The sequence below is a fragment of the Suncus etruscus genome, chromosome 18 (assembly GCF_024139225.1).
Source record: "Suncus etruscus isolate mSunEtr1 chromosome 18, mSunEtr1.pri.cur, whole genome shotgun sequence".
NCBI lineage: Eukaryota > Metazoa > Chordata > Mammalia > Eulipotyphla > Soricidae > Suncus > Suncus etruscus.
Window position 1 is genome coordinate 25579175 of NC_064865.1, and position 17746 is coordinate 25596920.

The 17746-nt window shown below is 45.4% G+C and overlaps 1 protein-coding gene and 1 pseudogene across 3 annotated transcripts in view; one reads left to right on the forward strand and one right to left on the reverse strand.

Moving 5' to 3' along the window:
- Window positions 1-17746, reverse strand: part of MTHFD1L (methylenetetrahydrofolate dehydrogenase (NADP+ dependent) 1 like) — a 641585-nt gene that overhangs the window by 496997 nt on the left and 126842 nt on the right. The gene's annotated exons all lie outside the window — the stretch shown is intronic.
- LOC125996609 (uncharacterized) lies at window positions 15670-15826 on the forward strand (annotated as a pseudogene).

A 17746-nucleotide genomic window follows, 5' to 3' on the forward strand; every position in this document is an offset into this window, starting at 1 on the left:
TAAATCATCCCATGTCCTTTGGCTTACCAGCTTTTCTCTTCCCAGATGTAAGGCTGGAGGAATGGGCAGATGTAAGGCTGAAGGAAGGGGGCATAAATGGCCTTTTCTTTAATTTGGGGTTACATCTAGCAGTATTTGGGGACCATGCAATGCCAGGAACTTAACTGGGACCTCCCACAAAAGCATGAGCTATCTCTCTTGCCTTGGCCCCACCACAAGGAATAAAAAAGGGAAATAAGATCAGCACTTCATTAAACACTGCATGATCTCAGGGTCCCAACTCAGTGGTACACACCCCCAAAAGGAGGTCCTGGGTTCAATCCCTAGGAAACCCTGCTCCCCAAATTGTATGGTTTCCATATACCAGGGTGTGGGCCTGAGGAATGCAGCCACTTTGAAATGGAGCCACTGCTAGAAAAGCACCAGGCAGAGGTGGCTGGAGTCCCAATGAAACAGTTTTGCACTGTAGCCCACTAACTCCCCTGGCCACAGGGCCCGCCCCATTCACTCCCAGTCCGAATTCCTCATCTTTCACCAATGATGATGGATGTGAGGGCTGTGATGAAATGATACCAGAATTTCAGGCCTTTCCAAAAATTTAATGAGATCAGGCAAACTGGCACACATCCACCTTGGAAAGAAATTGAAGCTGGATACCATCAAAGACATGGGTTGAGTTCAAAAGGAAGACAATGGTGAATAAGGACGGATGTGATTCGTATGGACAGAGGACTGCTCTCCTCCTAGGAGGTCTGAGTGTTGACAATGCCAAGGATGGGCAGGGAGGGCAGAAGGACCCATTCCTGCCAAGTATGAAGTCCTCCAAATTGTAGCTATCTCTTTGTGTTTGGGCCACATCCAATGGTACTCAGGGATTACTCCTGGCTTTGCATTAGGAATGACTCCTGGTTGGTTTGGGGTACCATATGGGAGACAAGGGATACACAGTCTAGGTTGGCTGTGTTAAAGACAAACACTCTACTCACTGTCTTTCAGTCCCCCCAAATTGTAGCACTCTCTCGCTTTCTCTTTCCTATTCACTGTCTTTCAGTCCCCCAAATTGTAGCTCTCTCTCTCTCTCTCTCTCTCTCTCTCTCTCTCTCTCTCTCTCTCTCGTTTTTGGGCCACACCTGGGGACACTCAAGGGTTACTCCTGGCTATGCACTCAGAAATCACTCCTGTCTTGGGGGACCATATGCGACACTGGGATTGAACCGAGGTCCATCCTGGATCAGCCATGTAAAAGGCAAACGCCCTACCGTGCTATTGCTCTGGTTCCACAAATTGTAGCTTTTTTTTTGCTTAGTTTTTTGTTTTTGTTTGTTTTGGGGTCACAACTGGCAGCACTCTGGGGTTATTCCTGGCTCTACACCCCTGGCAGGCATGGGAGACCATATGGGATGCCGGGATTAGAACCATCGTCCTTCTGCATGCAAGGCAAATGCTTACCTCCATGCTATCTCTCCGGCCCAAATTGTAGCTTTTAATTAAAATTTTTTCTGGGTTTTGGGGTCATACCCAGCAATGCTCAGGGCTTCTTGGTTTTATGCTCAGGGACCATAAACAGTGTTGGGGATTAAAATGGGGTCTACTGCAAGGAAGGCAAAGGGCTTTACCTGCTGTATATCTCTCTCACACTTGATATTATAGCTTTTCTTTCTTTGTCTTTGAGCCACACCTGGCAGTGCTCAGGAATTACTCCTGGCTCTTTGTTCAGAAATCGCTACTGGCAGGTTTGGAGGACCATATGGGATTCCAGGAATCGAACCTGAGTTGGTCACATGCAAGGCAGACGACCTACCCATTGTGCTATTGCTCTGGCCCCTCGATGTTGTAGCTTAAATCTAGTTGAGTTGAACTGTATGCCTGGTAAGAAAATATCTTTCTTTTTAATTTTATTTAATTTTTGGGGCCACACCCAAGGGTCATTCCTGGCTCTGCACTCAGGAATTAACTTCTGTAGTGTGGAACCATATGGAATGCCAGATACCAAGGCTCAAACTAGGTTGGCTGCACATAAGACCAGGACCCTACCTACTCACTGTACTACAACTCCAAAAATAACTTTTAGGTTAAAAAATCTGTGAGGGTCTGGATATGTAACCTATCTGAGTTTGATCCCTGGCACTGTATATAGTCCAAGTATCATCAGGAGTGACCCCTGAGTGCAGAGCTGGGAGTGAGTCTTGAGCACTGTTGAGTGTAGCCCCCAAAGAAAAATACATGCAGTTCACACCAAACTTAAGAAATGTCTGAAGGGGCCGGAGAGATAGCACAGCGGCAGGGCATTTGCCTTGCATGCAGAAGGACGGTGTTTCGAATCCCGGTATTCCATATGGAACGATTTCTGAGAAGTGTGCCAGGAGTAGCCCCTGAGTGCTGCTGGGTGTGACCCAAAACCAAAAACCAAAAAAAAAAAAAAAAAAAAGAAATGTCTGCAAATGGTGGAAAAATTGGGCTGTACACCCAAAGCCTTCTGGATCTGTGGCTGACAATATTCAAAGTCTGACTAGGGGAGGTCGTACAGGGTTGATGTATACTTGCATGTGGTTGACCTGGGTGTGAGCCTTGTGCATTCCCATGTGCAGCCCTGCAGCTCAGAGCAGCTCTGCATCATTGGGACCTTGCACTGAACTCAGGCCCTATTGGCTGAGAGAGTCATCCCTTCAACCCGCTACAAACAGGTCAGACCACGACTGGAAGTCAGAGTGCGGATGTTGTGATAAGACCCGGCCCATAGCTGCTCCTCCCAGCCAGGATGGGCAGAGGCACTGCAGATGCTGCATCTAAACCGGAAAATGACCCTGGGAAAGCTGAAGGGGGTCCCCATCTCCATTCAAACCTGGGCTCAAATTTCTTCCTAACAGGTCACCGGGTGAAAGAAAGGTTGCCCATTCCTGCTCTCCTGCCCCCCCCCCCCCCCCCAGTGGGAGGAACAGCTGTCAAGTTTTGTCGCTTTTTCCCTTTGCAATCTTCTGATATAATCAAAACACTGGGCTGTTATCAGCTCTGCTTTCTTGCTGTCATTTGGGTCTGTTTATGCAGGAGTCTATTCTGTTGCCCATGGCGTTCAACAGCATTGCTTATCTGCTTAGCATGACTCATCTCTTTTATGTTGCACCATGCCTGGGAATTAAACGGCTTCTTCAAAGACAACTTTCAAGTTGTCCCTGGGATCTCCCTTGGAGTCCCGAGCATGTGCTCCAAAAAAAAAGGCCGCGCCGTCTACACGCGCCTGTGCCACGGGACTGCACATTTGGCTGCTGAGTGCCCAATAGCAGGAAGAAAAGGAATTAGTGGTGATGCCAAGATGGCAAGCTGCCCTCTTGTTTTGGTCACTTGCCCAAGAGATCTGAGTGTATGAGAGGAGGGTGTTTATTTACCCATGATAGCAATTTATTTCCAGGTACCAGATATGAAGCTGTGATGATAACTGATGAACTCAATCAAAATTGTAATTTAAAATAACTAGAGATCATTTTAAGACCTCAAAGGAGTAAATTTGGGCCTGGAGAGATAGCACAGCGGCGTTTGCCTTGCAAGCAGCCGATCCAGGACCAAAGGTGGTTGGTTCGAATCCCGGTGTCCCATATGGTCCCCCGTGCCTGCCAGGAGCTATTTCTGAGCAGACAGCCAGGTGTAACCCCTGAGCACCGCCGGGTGTGACCCCCGCCCCAAAAAAGGAGTAAATTTGGGGGCCAGATAGTACAGTGGGTAGGGTATTTGCCTTGCATGTGGCTGACGGGGGTTCGATCTCCAATACTCCATATGGTTCCCTGAGGCTTCCAGGAGTGTTCCCTGAGTACAGAGCCAGAAGTAAACACTGAACATAAATGGGTGTGGCTAAAACAAAACAAACAAACAAAGTAGATTTGGGGCCAGATAAATAACACAGTGGCTAAAGCACTGGTTTTATAAGTGGCAAACCCAGGGTTCAGTCCCTGGCACCTGAAAAAGGACCACTGAGTCCCAGCATGAGTAATCCCTGAGCACAGAACCAGGGGAAAGTCCTGAGTGTGCCAGATATAACCCTCCCTAAACAAACAAACAAAAGAATTAGATTACAAAAGGATCCATCTATTTTTGGTAGTGCTGAGAATCAAACCTGGGCTCCCATATATGCAAAGTATTAACTTTACCACTCAATTACACACCACATTCCTAGTCTACCTCATGGGTAGGTGGACTCTAATATATATATACACTGCTACACACATGGCTTTTATAGCTAATTCAAAAGAAAATGAAATGAAAACAGCAAGCAACAGCCAGACTTTTATGGGAGGGAGAAATTTTTAGTCTGAGAGGACAAAAAGGGCGGGGGATGCTTATATAAGCAAGACATAGGGATGAGCTGGCTTTGGCCATTGATGCTGTGGAAAGCCAGTATTAGACCAACCTCAGTGATGCTCAACACTCCTAGCTCTGTGCTTAAGGATCAGGGATCACTCCTACTGGTGCTCTGGGGATTATATGGGATGCTGAGGAGCGAACCTGAGTCAGCCTCATGCAAGTACCTGCTCTATTACATCTCTTTCATTGGTTTTAAGCCAGAACTTTAACACAGCCAGTAGTAAGCCCTAAACACTGCTTCAAACCCCAAACTAAAACCAAAACAAACCAATCCAAAAAATGAATCCATGCTGCAAGATTAGCATATATTTGCTAACTTCAAAAGTTCTAAGTTGGGGTCAGATAGCACAATGGTAGGGCGTTTGCCTTGCACGAGGCTGATCTAGGACGGACCTTGGTTTGATCTCTGGAATCCCAAGCCAGGAGCGATTTTTGAGTGCATAGCCAGGAGCGTCACTGGGTGTGGCCCAAAAAGGAAAAAAAAAAGTTCTAAGTCATGATTTAGTTTAATAAATTTTTGGGGCCATAACTAGCAGCACCTAGGGGCTATTCCTAGCTCTCTGCTCAGAAATTATTCCCAACAAGCTCAAGAGACCATATGGGATGAAGGACGGGGATCAAACCTGGGTTCACTGCGTGCAAGATAAATATCCTACTTGCTGTTCTATCACTCCAGCCCCTGGTTAATATATATATATATATATATATACATATATATACATATATATGTATATATATATATACACACAAAAAAAAAAGTCTTTGCTTTCTTTTTTCTTTTTTGACTAGTTACACTAAGCTAATCTCAACCAAATCAACAGGGGAAAGTCCCATTTTCAAGAAATAAAGCAGCTAAACATTTCAAGGGAATGACTCTCCCAGGAATGTAAGACATGAAACAAAGAAACAGGTTAGATAGATGGATGACATACACTATGAACTCACTGGAAGCAAACTATCAGTGAAATCAGTGTTCTCACAAAAACTCCTCAGATGAGGAGTTTCATATATTTATATATATTTTTTTGCCAAGTTAATAACCTTCTGTTCATTCGTTGATTTTTAGGACTTTAAAATAGTATTTTCAAAAGAAACAATTTGATTATGTACTTTGAGAAATTCTCCATCTGTGAGTTCATCCAGGAGTGTCTGGTCCCAGCGGAAAGATTCATTACAAAGACACAGAGAGTAGCTTTTAAAATTCAAAGTAGCCTGTACTTGAAAATGAACTCTTCCAGAAATGCCCATACCTCTCTGGAGCAATTTGAACATTTTCAAAGTATTGCCCTCTTAAAAAGAAAAAGAAAGAAAAAGTAGAAAGAAAAAAAAAACACCACAATTCCGATCTTTGGCTTTCAAGCATTTTCTTCCTTAAAAAAATAAAGAAAGAAAAAGAAAAGAAAAGTTAGGCACTGTGATTTGCAATCTTGTGGTGACAGGGTTCCATGTAGATGATGTCTCCACACCCTTCACCCAAGTAGTATTGGGGGATACCAGGGTATCATTCAGTCCTTGGAGACCAATTCTTAGGCCCATGGAACATTTTCAAACATGAATTTTCAACTGGAGGTCAGAGAATGGAACTCAACCGAAGATTTGCCTTTTCGAATTCTTGCCATTTGGATGTGTGGTTACCGCACTCGGAGAGCCGCCTAAATGTATTTGCATAAGTCGGTCACAGTCTCAGATGGCGGTTTCACAAAGTGCTCGATATTATTTTTGGCGGCTGTCGAGGAGAAGAGCGCTGGGAGCCCAGCTCAACATTCCAACAGGGGAACAAGTGAGCTGTCCTTCCAGCTGCATCAGGCGTGTTTGCTGGTCAAGTGTCAAAGAAAGACGGGCGTGAAAATGGGTGACGTATCCCGCCAAATATTCAGCCCCTTCCCTTTGCGATTAATCATGTTTGAAAGCTGAAAGAACAAAGACTGCTAAGACAACAAATGAGGCAGTAAATGGAGCTGCGAGAGGAAGAAAGATGCAGGAGGGAAACCTTTTGCTTCTCTTCTTGATATTTAGAAATGAGACAAATGACCTGAGGCTTGTTTTCAAACCTCCCTTCTACCATGAAGTTGGATTGAGCATATATTCACCTCTTGAAAGTGAGAATAATGCAAAGTTGCCTATGAATAGCTACACACACACACACACACACACACACACACACACACACACACACACACACACACACACACACACACACACACACAAAAGAAGAAAAACCCAAATCAGAACAAAAAGCTGAAGCCAACTGTCTGGTGATCCAAAAATATAACACCAATCATGGGCATCAGAAGTGACTTCTCCAGTCAAGGCCAGGGACTTGAAGCCACACACTCTGCATTTCAAGACACAATTGCTACATCCCATATTTTCTGGACTACAGCACAGTTGGAAAAAAAAAAAAGGAGTTTGATGGAGTTTGATGTAATGGTTGTAACCCATGTTCTGGCCAAAACGTCTGGCATAAGATCTGTGATGATAGTACAGTGAATTATGGAAACATGGGCTGAGCTAAATGAAGCATCTTAAACAAATCACGGTCCTTTTGTACCTTTCCACTACTGCCAAAGCCAAACTTGAGTGAGGAGGCAGCAAACTCAGTTTCTGGTTTAAGCTCCATTTTCTGATTTCTCAAGAGTTTCCAGTAAACAGCTTGAACCTTGTTACCCCCCCCCCAACACACACACACACACACACACACACACACACACACACACACACACATCCCTAGATTTGTAGAGGTTGTGCAAATCACTTTCCTGACCCTAAAATATAAACACTGTGAGGCAAGGGCAGTGTCATAGTGACTTTTGTTTGTTTATTTAAAATTTTTTTGTTTGTTTTTAGGTTACACCAGGCAGCACTCGGGTTACTCCTGGCTCTATGCTCAGAAATTGCTCCTGGCAGGCTCGGGAGACCATATGGGATGCCGGGATTCGAACCACCAACCTTCTGCATGCAAGGCAAACGTCCTACCTCCATACTACCTCTCCGGCCCCCAACTTTTTAATTTCCTGTGGCAAACATAAAACCCAACTGAGAAGACAGAATAAGGAGCTAAGGGGAGCCATGGAAAGCTCAATTGAGACTGTGTCCCTTGCAGACCCAGGTCTTGCCTTTGACTTTCCCCAGCTCCAACCTACATGGCAAATGCAATGCCCAAGACATTGGTGTGGGGCATCCCCGGAGCCACAAACAAGTGTGTGGAAACAACACAACTAAACGTGTGGCCCTTTGGCAGAAATGGCTGAACACTTAGAAGTAAATGTGAGTCCCTCCACCAAGCAAGCCTGGAGGAGCTCTGAAGCCAGATGCATGGATACCTTAACCTCCACCCCAGCAACCATGAAGGGGAAGGGAAAAAAATCAACAGATCTTTCTGTTGGTTTTATTTTTTGGGGGGCCATACCCAGCAGTACTCAAGGGACCATATAAAACACTGGGGATTGAACTCAGGTCAGCTATGTGCAAGGCAACTGCCCTCCCCGATGTGCTATCACTCTGGCCCCATAAACAGATTTTTCTTTTAAAAGGAGATAAAGCGGACTGTAGAGATAGCACAGCAATAGAGCATTTGCCTTGCACATGGATAACCCAGGACGAGCAATGGTATGATTCCTGGCATCCCATATGGTCCTCCAAACCCGCCAGAGAAACTTCTGAGCGCAGAGCCAGGAGTAACCCCTGAGCACCACCAGGTGTGACCCCTCCAAAAAATACCAAGCAAAACAAAAAAAGCCCTTAATAATGTATTGCCCCTTAGTCATCAAAGATTATTAGGCCATGTTGCCAAAAGCAAATGGCTGCCTTATAGGCTGCTTAGAAATCCCCTGAAATGGGAACTGTGAATGAGATTACCCTGCCTTTCTAGGCCCCATGAACAGGATCAGCATGAAATAAATCTCATGGTGCAAACTTTCAAGAGAGTGTTTTTTAGCCACACTTGGTGGTGCTCAGGGTACCATAGGGATGTTGGGGTTGGTGGCATAGAAGGCAAATGTCCTACCAGCAAAGCTATCATTCTGGTCCCAAGAGAGTGTTTTAATAATAGAAATGCTATTTTGTTGGGCTGGAGATAGACAATGTCTAAGACCCAGAGTTTGGACGTTGGCTCCACTGCCTCCCTCCACCCCAATGCCCCTACCACTGTTACTATGCCAATCTGTGTATTTGTATCACTCTGGTATCTTGAGAAGGCAGAGTGGAATGAAGAACAATAAACTTAGAGACTTTAAAATGAGAGATCCCTTGGGGGCCAGAGAGATAGCATAATGGGTAGGGCACTTGCTTTGCATGCCTGGGTTCTTTCCCAAGGCATCCCAAAAAGTTCCTGGAGCACTCCCAGGAGTGATCTTTGAGTGCAGTCAGGAGTAACCCCTGAGCACTGCTGGGTGTGATAAAAAAACAAAAACAAAAACAAAAGCAAAACAAAGCAACATGCAAAACCCCAAACAAACAAAACCCAAAACAAAACAAAACAAAAATAGCAACAACAAAATCCCCCCAGACATGTACACATCTTGTCCCATTCACAGGACCCAAGTTCATCCAACATCAAACTGACAACACTGTGGGCTATTTACAGCTACCTTTGTGAAAGTACCTTATCTGCTTCATGGCCATATTGGTGCCTGGCTTCCTGCTGTGGCACATCCTACCTGAAGGTCTGAGTGCAGTTGGAGGGCTTCTTAGGAAACTGCTGAACTTGGGGTTAGGCTGGGGTCCTCCCAACACTATTATTTTCCTCCTAAGTTTTTATTCTCTCTCCTTTATATCTTAGACTCAGCAGAAAAAACAAGCCAGAACATTGAGTCATTCTTGAAGCAAGGTTCATCCCACCCCATAATTTCTCTTTCCCATTCCCCTTTAGTCTTTGGGCCACATCCAACAGCGCTCAAGGATTATTCCTGGTAGGTTTGGGGGACCAAATGGGATGCCAGGGATGGAATCCAGGTTGGTTGCATGCAAGGCAAACGCCCTACTCACTGTGGTATCACTCTGGCCTGACGCAAACATTTTATCCTCTGGACAGTCTTTCCAGCACAGATGTCTCCATATGCAACTGACATCACCTTCTTAACTGTCAATTTCTTGTGGCAAGGCCCCAGTCTTAGCTATTGTTTACTTCTTCTGGCCTGGCACACAGAGATACTCAATGCACACTGAATACATGGATCAGGAACAAGGCATCTGGGGGCACAGTGAGACCTTCATAACAGTCTAGCATGTTCTGGAGACTTGAGGCTGTCTGCCTGAGTACTGAGCATGAATCTGCAGGAAGAGCATCTGTCCTCTCTGCTAAGACAGTCTCCAACCAAAGCCACTGTACCTCACAGCAGCGCCCTCATGTCTGGGTACCTCCTGGTGCTGCACCTTCTGCAGTGCAGACCCTCCAACCCCTTCCTCTTGTGATGCCTTTTAACCTCATGCCTGTGAGCATAGGGTTCTTAGCACATGGCTTTCAAAATTGCTTCCCATAAATTCAGGGTTGTTTATAGAAGAGATGTTCGCTCACTGACCCGGCTCGGCGGTGCCCTCCACTTAAATCTCTTGTCCTTTCCTAGCCTCCACATTCCCTCCCTACATTACAGGAAGGGTTGGAGGCTAGAACCAAACAAAGCCAAAATCTATTGGAAGCAGCAACTTACTCGTAAATATAGCTAGGGTGATGACTCCCTGGTGGATGATGTCATCTATGGAGCCAAAACCTACCCTCACCAGTTCATCTGTGCTGGTGTGCATATGTCTATGGGGCAGTGTGGGCAACCTCAGAGCCAGGCTTTAAAGCTGCCTTAGATACATGGAAGAAACTGTGTGGAGATGGGCCGGACTAACAGTACAGCAGGGAAGGCATTTGTCTTGCATGTGGCTGACCTGGGTTCAATCCCATTGTGGTTCCCTGAGCCTGCCAAGAATGATCCCTGACTATAGAGTCAGGAGTAACCCTCAGCATTGCTGGGTGAGGCCCCAAACCAGCCAAATAAAACTATATGGAGGAAACACCAGTCTCCTTTAAATCTAATATCATGACTAGTGTACAGGAATAAAAATGAGCAAAACAGAGTCAGCAGATTGTACAAGAACAAGCCCACAGCACATAGCTGGAGCCCCTGAGCACCACCAGAGATGAACCCTAAAACTCAATACACACACACACACATACACACAAATATACACATGATTCAGAAAGACTGTGAGCAGCATCAGGCTATATCTGCTGAAGGCGTGGGCTGGAGACAGTGGTACAGTGGTGAAAGCACTTGCTCTCACACTTGCTTTCATATAATTGACCCAAGTTTGATCCCAACACCGCATAAGGCTCCCAGCGCCAAGAGAAAGCCTGGTGCCCTGCAAAGAGTGGCCCAAAACCCAACACAAAACAAGTGAGGATGTGGCCAGAAAAGATGGCTACCAGTCCATGATGACGCGAATGTGGTTCTTCTTCTTCTTCTTCTTCTTTTTTTTTTTTTTGTTTTTTGGGCCACACCTGGTGATGATCAGGAGTTACTCCTGGCTATGCGCTCAGAAGTTGCTCCTGGCTTGGGGGACCATATGGGACGCCGGGGGATTGAACCGCGGTCCGTCCAAGGCTAGCGCTGGCAAGGCAGACACCTTACCTCTAGCGCCACCGCCCAGCCCCGAATGTGGTTCTTCTTAGCATCCAACTCCAAAGGGAAAGAGGCTGGTTCCAAGCAGTGCTGGTGCTTCTGGTAAGGCACTTCCGACTCCCAGGGAGAACCCTCAGACAAAAACTAAACACCCGAACACTACTATTCCTTGGGTCAGAAGGAGCTTGCTCAGTAAGTGGAAGCTCCATTGAATTGAGCAGGGCCTGACATCGGCATTCCGACAGGAGCAGGTGCAACGCCTGTGGGCTCAGCACCTTTGTGGGAAACAGAGGAGTTCCTGGGCCATAGACCTCAGAGCTGGAAAGGCTATGACAGAAAAGTAACCTGCGCCCATCCACCATGCAAAAGGTCTAAGAAGAAGCCATAGAAACAGCCCCCTGCTCTGGAGCTCAGGTAAGCAGCTGGAGAAAATAGGTGCTAAAGCGATAGCACAGTGAGTAGGGCATTTGCCTTGCACGCAGTCAACCCAGGTTCGATCCCCAGGATCCTATATGGTCCCTCGAGCCTGCCAGAAGTAATCCCTGAGTGCTTCTGGGTATAAACTCCCCCCCCCCCCCGCCCAAACAAAACAAAAAGTAGCAGGAGGAAGCCAAGTTAGGGCAGCTTGTTATTAAGGCTGGTGTCTGTCCAAAGGGAAAACAGGAAATGGCTCAACAGGCATACAGACAGGAATCTGCTGAGAATCCTCCAGAAATTCTTTTCCTAAGCAAATCTCTGATAAAAGCACAAGCTGGGCAGAGTGTAAGAATATAGTCAAGGGGTTAGCAATGGAGGGAAGGCTTGGATGTGGTCTCTCAATGGGATGGTTGGATTATGAAAAGCTCTTGTGGAAATGAGGAAGAAAATTAAGACTCAGGTGGAATGATAGTACAGAGGGAAGGGTATGCCCTGCAAAGTCAATCCAGATTCGATCTTATTTGGTCCCCTGAACCTGCCAAGAATAATTCTTGCAGAGCTGGGAGTAACCTCTAAGCAATGACAGATGTGGTCCAAAATAGAAGCCAACCAACCAACCAACCAAATAAAAGGCTCAAAATGAGAGAGCAAGAGAATCAGATAGACAGACTGACACAAACATACAAAGCTACTTTCAGGAACAATTCTGGGCATGCTTGAAGCATATTAATTGTTAATACTAACTTTAGAAATGCCCACACTTGGGGCCGGGTAGGTGGCGCTAGAGGTAAGGTGTCTGCCTTGCAAGCGCTAGCCAAGGAAGGACCGTGGTTCGATCCCCCGGCGTCCCATATGGTCCCCCCAAGCCAGAGGCGATTTCTGAGCACATAGCCAGGAGTAACCCCTGAGCGTCAAACGGGTGTGGCCCAAAAACCAAAAAAAAAAAAAAAAAAGAAATGCCCACACTTGGGGCTGGAGAGATAGCATGGAGATAAGATGTTTCCTTGCATGCAGAAGGACAGTGGTTCGAATCCCGGCACCCCATATGTTCCCTAGCCTGCCAGGAGCAATTTCTTTTTTTTTTTTAATTTTTAATTTTTAATTATGAGAACAATGATGCAAAGAAAGAGGACAAAGTAAAGTTACAATGGAAGGACAATCACCCATAAACAGAGTTCTCAGAAGAAATCCCCTTGCTGATGCCTAAATTTTGAACTTAAGTTAAAGATCATTAAGAAAAATAAAACAGAAACCATGTACAATTACTTTATCCACAAGTCCCCAGATTATAGTACATTATAACATTTCTTGGCAGTACACAAAGCAATCTAAAGCCATGAAATTTATGTGACTCCTTAAACATTGAAGGCATAGTATTTTTTTACATTTTCATGCACATGCATATTAGTTTAAGTTAACATCAAAAGTTTAAGTGGGGTTTTTTTTTGTTAAGGTTTAGAGTCAAAGCAGCACAGTAAAAACGGTGTTAGAGTGGCAAATATTGTTTGCATAGGCCCACCAAAATATGGGGAACATGGAAAAGCCTTGGCCTAAATACAAGGAGATCCTACCCCTGAAGTTTCCAGGAGCAATTTCTGAGTGTAGAGTCAGGAGCTCAGAGCCAGGAGTAACCCCTGAGCGTCACCAGTTGTGGACCAAAAATCAAAAAAAAAAAAAAAAAAAAAAAAAAAAGCAGTTCTTACTATTCTGACCAGGAAGACATCCAAATTACGAGTTTCAGTGGGAAAACCACATAGAACATGACACATAAATACACACATGATTACTTAAAAATTTTTGTCAATTGCATCCAATGATGCTCTGGGATCTCTCTGTATGGGCAGTTTGAGGAGACCAAAAATGATGGCAGCGATCAAGTCTAGATTGGTCCTACGCAAGGCAAGTGTCTTCACCAAGGTACTCTCCTTCAAGGCTCATAAAAATCACCCTGTGAGCAAATGTTTGCTTTCTGCTAAATAAGAGGGAAAAGAGAAGACTGACTCTTGATGTTTCTCAAATGTCAGTCAGGCAGGTGAAAGGAAACCGGCAGGCAGGTTCTGTGTGTGTTTTGCCCCAGAAGGCCACGAGTCTGAGAACAGATCTTTGAAAGCTGCTCAAGTGGTCTTCAGACTCGATGGTCATTTGCAAGTAGCTGGAGCCGAAACAGTGCCAAGACCCTGTCCTGTTTCCAGGCAGGCAATGGCGGCTGGTGCCCCGTCTCCAGGCACGTTTCCTAATCTTAGTGTCTCTAATGTTAAACAAGGACAAGATGTTACTTACCTGAAAAGAGGTTCAAGAGCCTGAGATGAGTTAATTGAGTTCAAATGCTTAGAGAATTCCCGACAAGAGCTTGACAGCTGTGGTCCTGATTACGGTTTTCATTCTTACTAAATCTGGTGCAGGGGCTGGAGTTGAGAGCACAGTGGGTAGGATGTTTGTCTTGCATGTGGCTGACCCAGGTTTGATCCCTTAGTTTCCCAGAATTAATTTCTGAGCACAGAGTCAGGAGTAACCCCTGAGCGCTGCAGGGTGTGGCCCCCAAACAAAAACGAACAAAAAATTCATGCAGACATCCTTGTACTTCTGCTTGCTCTTTCTTCTACACATTTTTCACATTGTTGACATGTGCTCTGGGACGCTCACTGACTTTTCCATTAAACGATCTGTTCTTTCCGAGCCATTAAATATTAAAGAGTGAGCGTCCTGCACATAGAGATAGATGCATAGATGACTGGACTTAGAGCCCCTTATTTCTATTCTGAACCCAGGCAGACTCTAGAATCTTTAGTCCTTCACTCAATCAATCTTTCCTGGATGACACACTACATGCAGAAAAAAAGAATGAAAGTTTGGCATCTAAAACGATGAGGCTGGGGTGATAGTACACAGGTTAAGGAGTTTGCCTTAACCAGCTGATCCTGATTTCATTGCAGGTGCCAGCTACTGTGCCCTGAGCCCAAACCCCTCAGCTCTGCCCCTCCTCCAAAAAAGTAGGGAAAAAAAGGGAGGCCAGAGTGTCCAGTGGACAGTGTTTGCTTTGTACATGGATAAACTGAGTTTGATCCCAGCATCCAAATGGTACCCCAAGCACCACCAAGAGTGATTCCTAAATGTAGAGTCAGGACTAACTGACTGAGTGTGGCCCCAAAACAAACAATAACCCCCGCAGAAAAAGAGAGAAAAAGAAAATCATTTTTGATGACCTGAGGAAAATCCCTGAACAAGGCTTCTTTTTTTTTTTTTTTTTTTTTTGGTGCCATACCCAGCAGTACTAGGGTTACTTCTTGTTCTATGTTCAAAAATCACTCCTGACAGGCTTGGGGGACCATGTGGGATGCCACGAATTGGATCTGGGTCATCCAAATGCAAGGCAAATTCCTCCCCACCATTCTATCAATCCAGCATCAAAGTTCTATTTCTAAAGTGCAAAGAAGCAGAGAGGGAGGTGTGTGAGGGATCCAGGAAAAAGGCTGCTGGGTGGTATGTAAAAGCCCTGTCCTGGGCATGAACTGGAACCTTCAGTGCTCTGGATAAATTGATCACAGATCAGTGCAAGGGAATCTGGGTAGAGGAATTTTTCATGCTGCTGGGGCTGGAGGTTTCCATGATCCATTAGCTTCTTCTCATTATGCCCTTAAATACACAAAAGCAGCTTCATGGGTGGAGTCTGCACTTTCCTCCTTGTTCTTTGGGTAGTGCCATTTTGGCCCATCTACAAACTTTCAACAGCAAACACCAGTGGCTTCCATCTTTCAGATGCAGACACTCTGTTTACCCAACACCTTGCTGACCCTTAAAGGACAACCTGCTTGCGTTTCTTTTTCTGGCTATGCTCAGGGGGTTCTGGTGGGGCCCTTCCCAGCTGGGTACAGGAGGTAGGACTGAGGTAGTGAGTGTGGGGTTTAGAACCACACAGGGCTGGCTATGGAACACAGGCTTACTGCATGGTCCTGTGCTTTGAGGCATCTGTACTCTAGGAGGAGACACCTTAGGCTTCATTATGTGTTTTGCTTTACCATTTTTGTTTTTTTAAAGATCTCTGTTCAAGTTAATAAAACAAAAGATCAAAGACAAGATCTACTATACACATCAGCTGGCCTGTCCCAAAGTACAACTCAGCAGGCTTTCACCATGGAAGATTGGTCCCTATCTAAACCCTGTAGAAAAAACTGCTCCCATCCTGAAACATCTGGGCTCCACTCAAGGTCTCCTGTTTAAAGCATGACAGGTCTGTTATACTGCCCTAAGAGGAGCAAGAGCACTCTTCTTTGAAAAACAATCTCTGACTCATTTCACTTCTCGGCATTTTGGCTAAGATCAAATGTAGTATCTGTTCTTATCAGTTTATTAAATAGATTTTTGGCACTAGAATATGGAACAGGAGCTAGCTTCGTCCATTCCACGCATCAACCTAGTATTGTAGTACCTCTAAAAATGGTGCACCAAAAACAAACAAACAAAACAGCAGTCTTTGGTCTTCTGGACATCAGGCTTGATAGTATGACTCTCAGGCTTCCAGCCAACGGTGCATACCTTGTCATGTTTATCAAAAAATTATGTGAACTGGCTTGATCCTGGAGGCCAGCTCTTCCCAGGTATGGAGTTAGGGGACACCCCATGCCGTGGCGTTCTCCCTAGCCTGGGGAGTGTTAGGAGGCTTGGCAGGCCCCCAGCCATTCCTCTATTTCTCCCCTGGACTCCAGGCCTTCCCTAGGTGCCTGCTCAGGTGGCCTGAAGTGGGTTCCAGATGGACTCCTTTAGGGGTCCTCAGGCTTTCCACCCCCCAGTCTAGGGGTGAGGAGCATGGGGAGGAGGTTGGGCAGATATCTGGCTTCCGGTTCCTTGATCCTGGAGGCCAGCTCTTCCCAGGTATGGAGTTAGGGGACACCCCATGCCGGAGGCCTTCTCCCTAGCTTGGGGGGTTCTGGGAGGCTTGGCAGGCCCCCGGCCGTTCCCCTATTTCTACCCTGGACTCCAGGCCTTCCCTGGGTACCGGCTCAGGTGGATTCTATAGTGGTCCTCAAGCTTTCCCCTTTTCTCTCCCTACACTAAGGGGGGAACGCATGGGGAGGAGGGCGGGCCGATGCAGCACTGGTGTATGTCGGGACATTCACTGGTAATTTTTTTTCTTATTGGTCTTCATTTTAAAAACCACGCTAGCCCCTGCGCGTACTATATATATTGAAAATAAAAATGAGAGGATGGACTCTCAGGCTGGGAAGAGACCAATACTCTTTTCCTACTTGTTTACTCTCAGCAGCCTCTTGGCCTCTTCCTTCCTTCATTGTGTAACTGTAGTTGCTACCATACTAGGTTTCTGATTAGTTCCCACTCAAATGCATTTCCCGATATGGAATTGCGGGGAGTCATTTGCAGACTCCAGAGGGCTAAATCACAGACCAAAGTGGTGTCCAGGATTCAGCACCCTCCTCCCGACTATTTCTAATGACATAAAAAGGACATGCATATCTCCTTTGAATATTGTAGATATATTCCCTCAACTGCTAAAACTTTTATTGAATATCCCCTTAAAAGGTGACAATTGTGTCCACTGTCTTAAGTTATTGTTTATTTTCCCTACTTTTTATCTTTTCTTCTCTTTGTGAACTGTTCAATAAAGAATTTTGGTGAAAGAGTCCCTCAGTTTAATGCTTATGTTTGAACCAAGTCACAGGGATTGTTGGAATTGTTCTTGTAGCCACCATATACACTGATAATTCCACGTGGCATTATTCCTTGTTTGTTTGAAAAATACCATACATACAAATAAGTTCTTATCTAATAGCGAAAGGAACACACAAATCTTGTAGTGCAATGGGGCCTTACACCCTGAACGTTGACATAATGACCTGGCACAGGCCTCAGAAGAATGGGCATTCTCCATTACCCCTGAACCAGGGAAACCATCTATGAAACATCCAAAGTTGTCTATAACATCACCTGGAAGCAATCCTCTACCAGGAAAGACCCTATTGCTGCTCTGACATCGATCTACTCGAAAGAGTATTCCCGTAACACTGAGAAGACTTAAACAACATCAACGACCTGCTTACTGGACAGGGCTTTCTGCATTGCCCTTTAATTGTGAGTTGAAATTAGAGGACGCTCCGCACCATCCTGACTTCAATGTAGGATATGCAGATTCCAGGATCTTCAATATAGAAACATAATACCAACAACAGAGACTGTGTGAAAAATAAAACTGTATTGGCTCTACAGACAATGACCTGGATTGGACAAACTAGTTTGCCTGGAGCCTAGAATTGGTCTCATGTCAGGAAACTTCAGGGGTAGGGACTTCTTGTATTTAGGCCAAGGCTTTTCCTTTCCATGGCCCCCATACTTTGGTGGGCCTATGCAAATGAAAA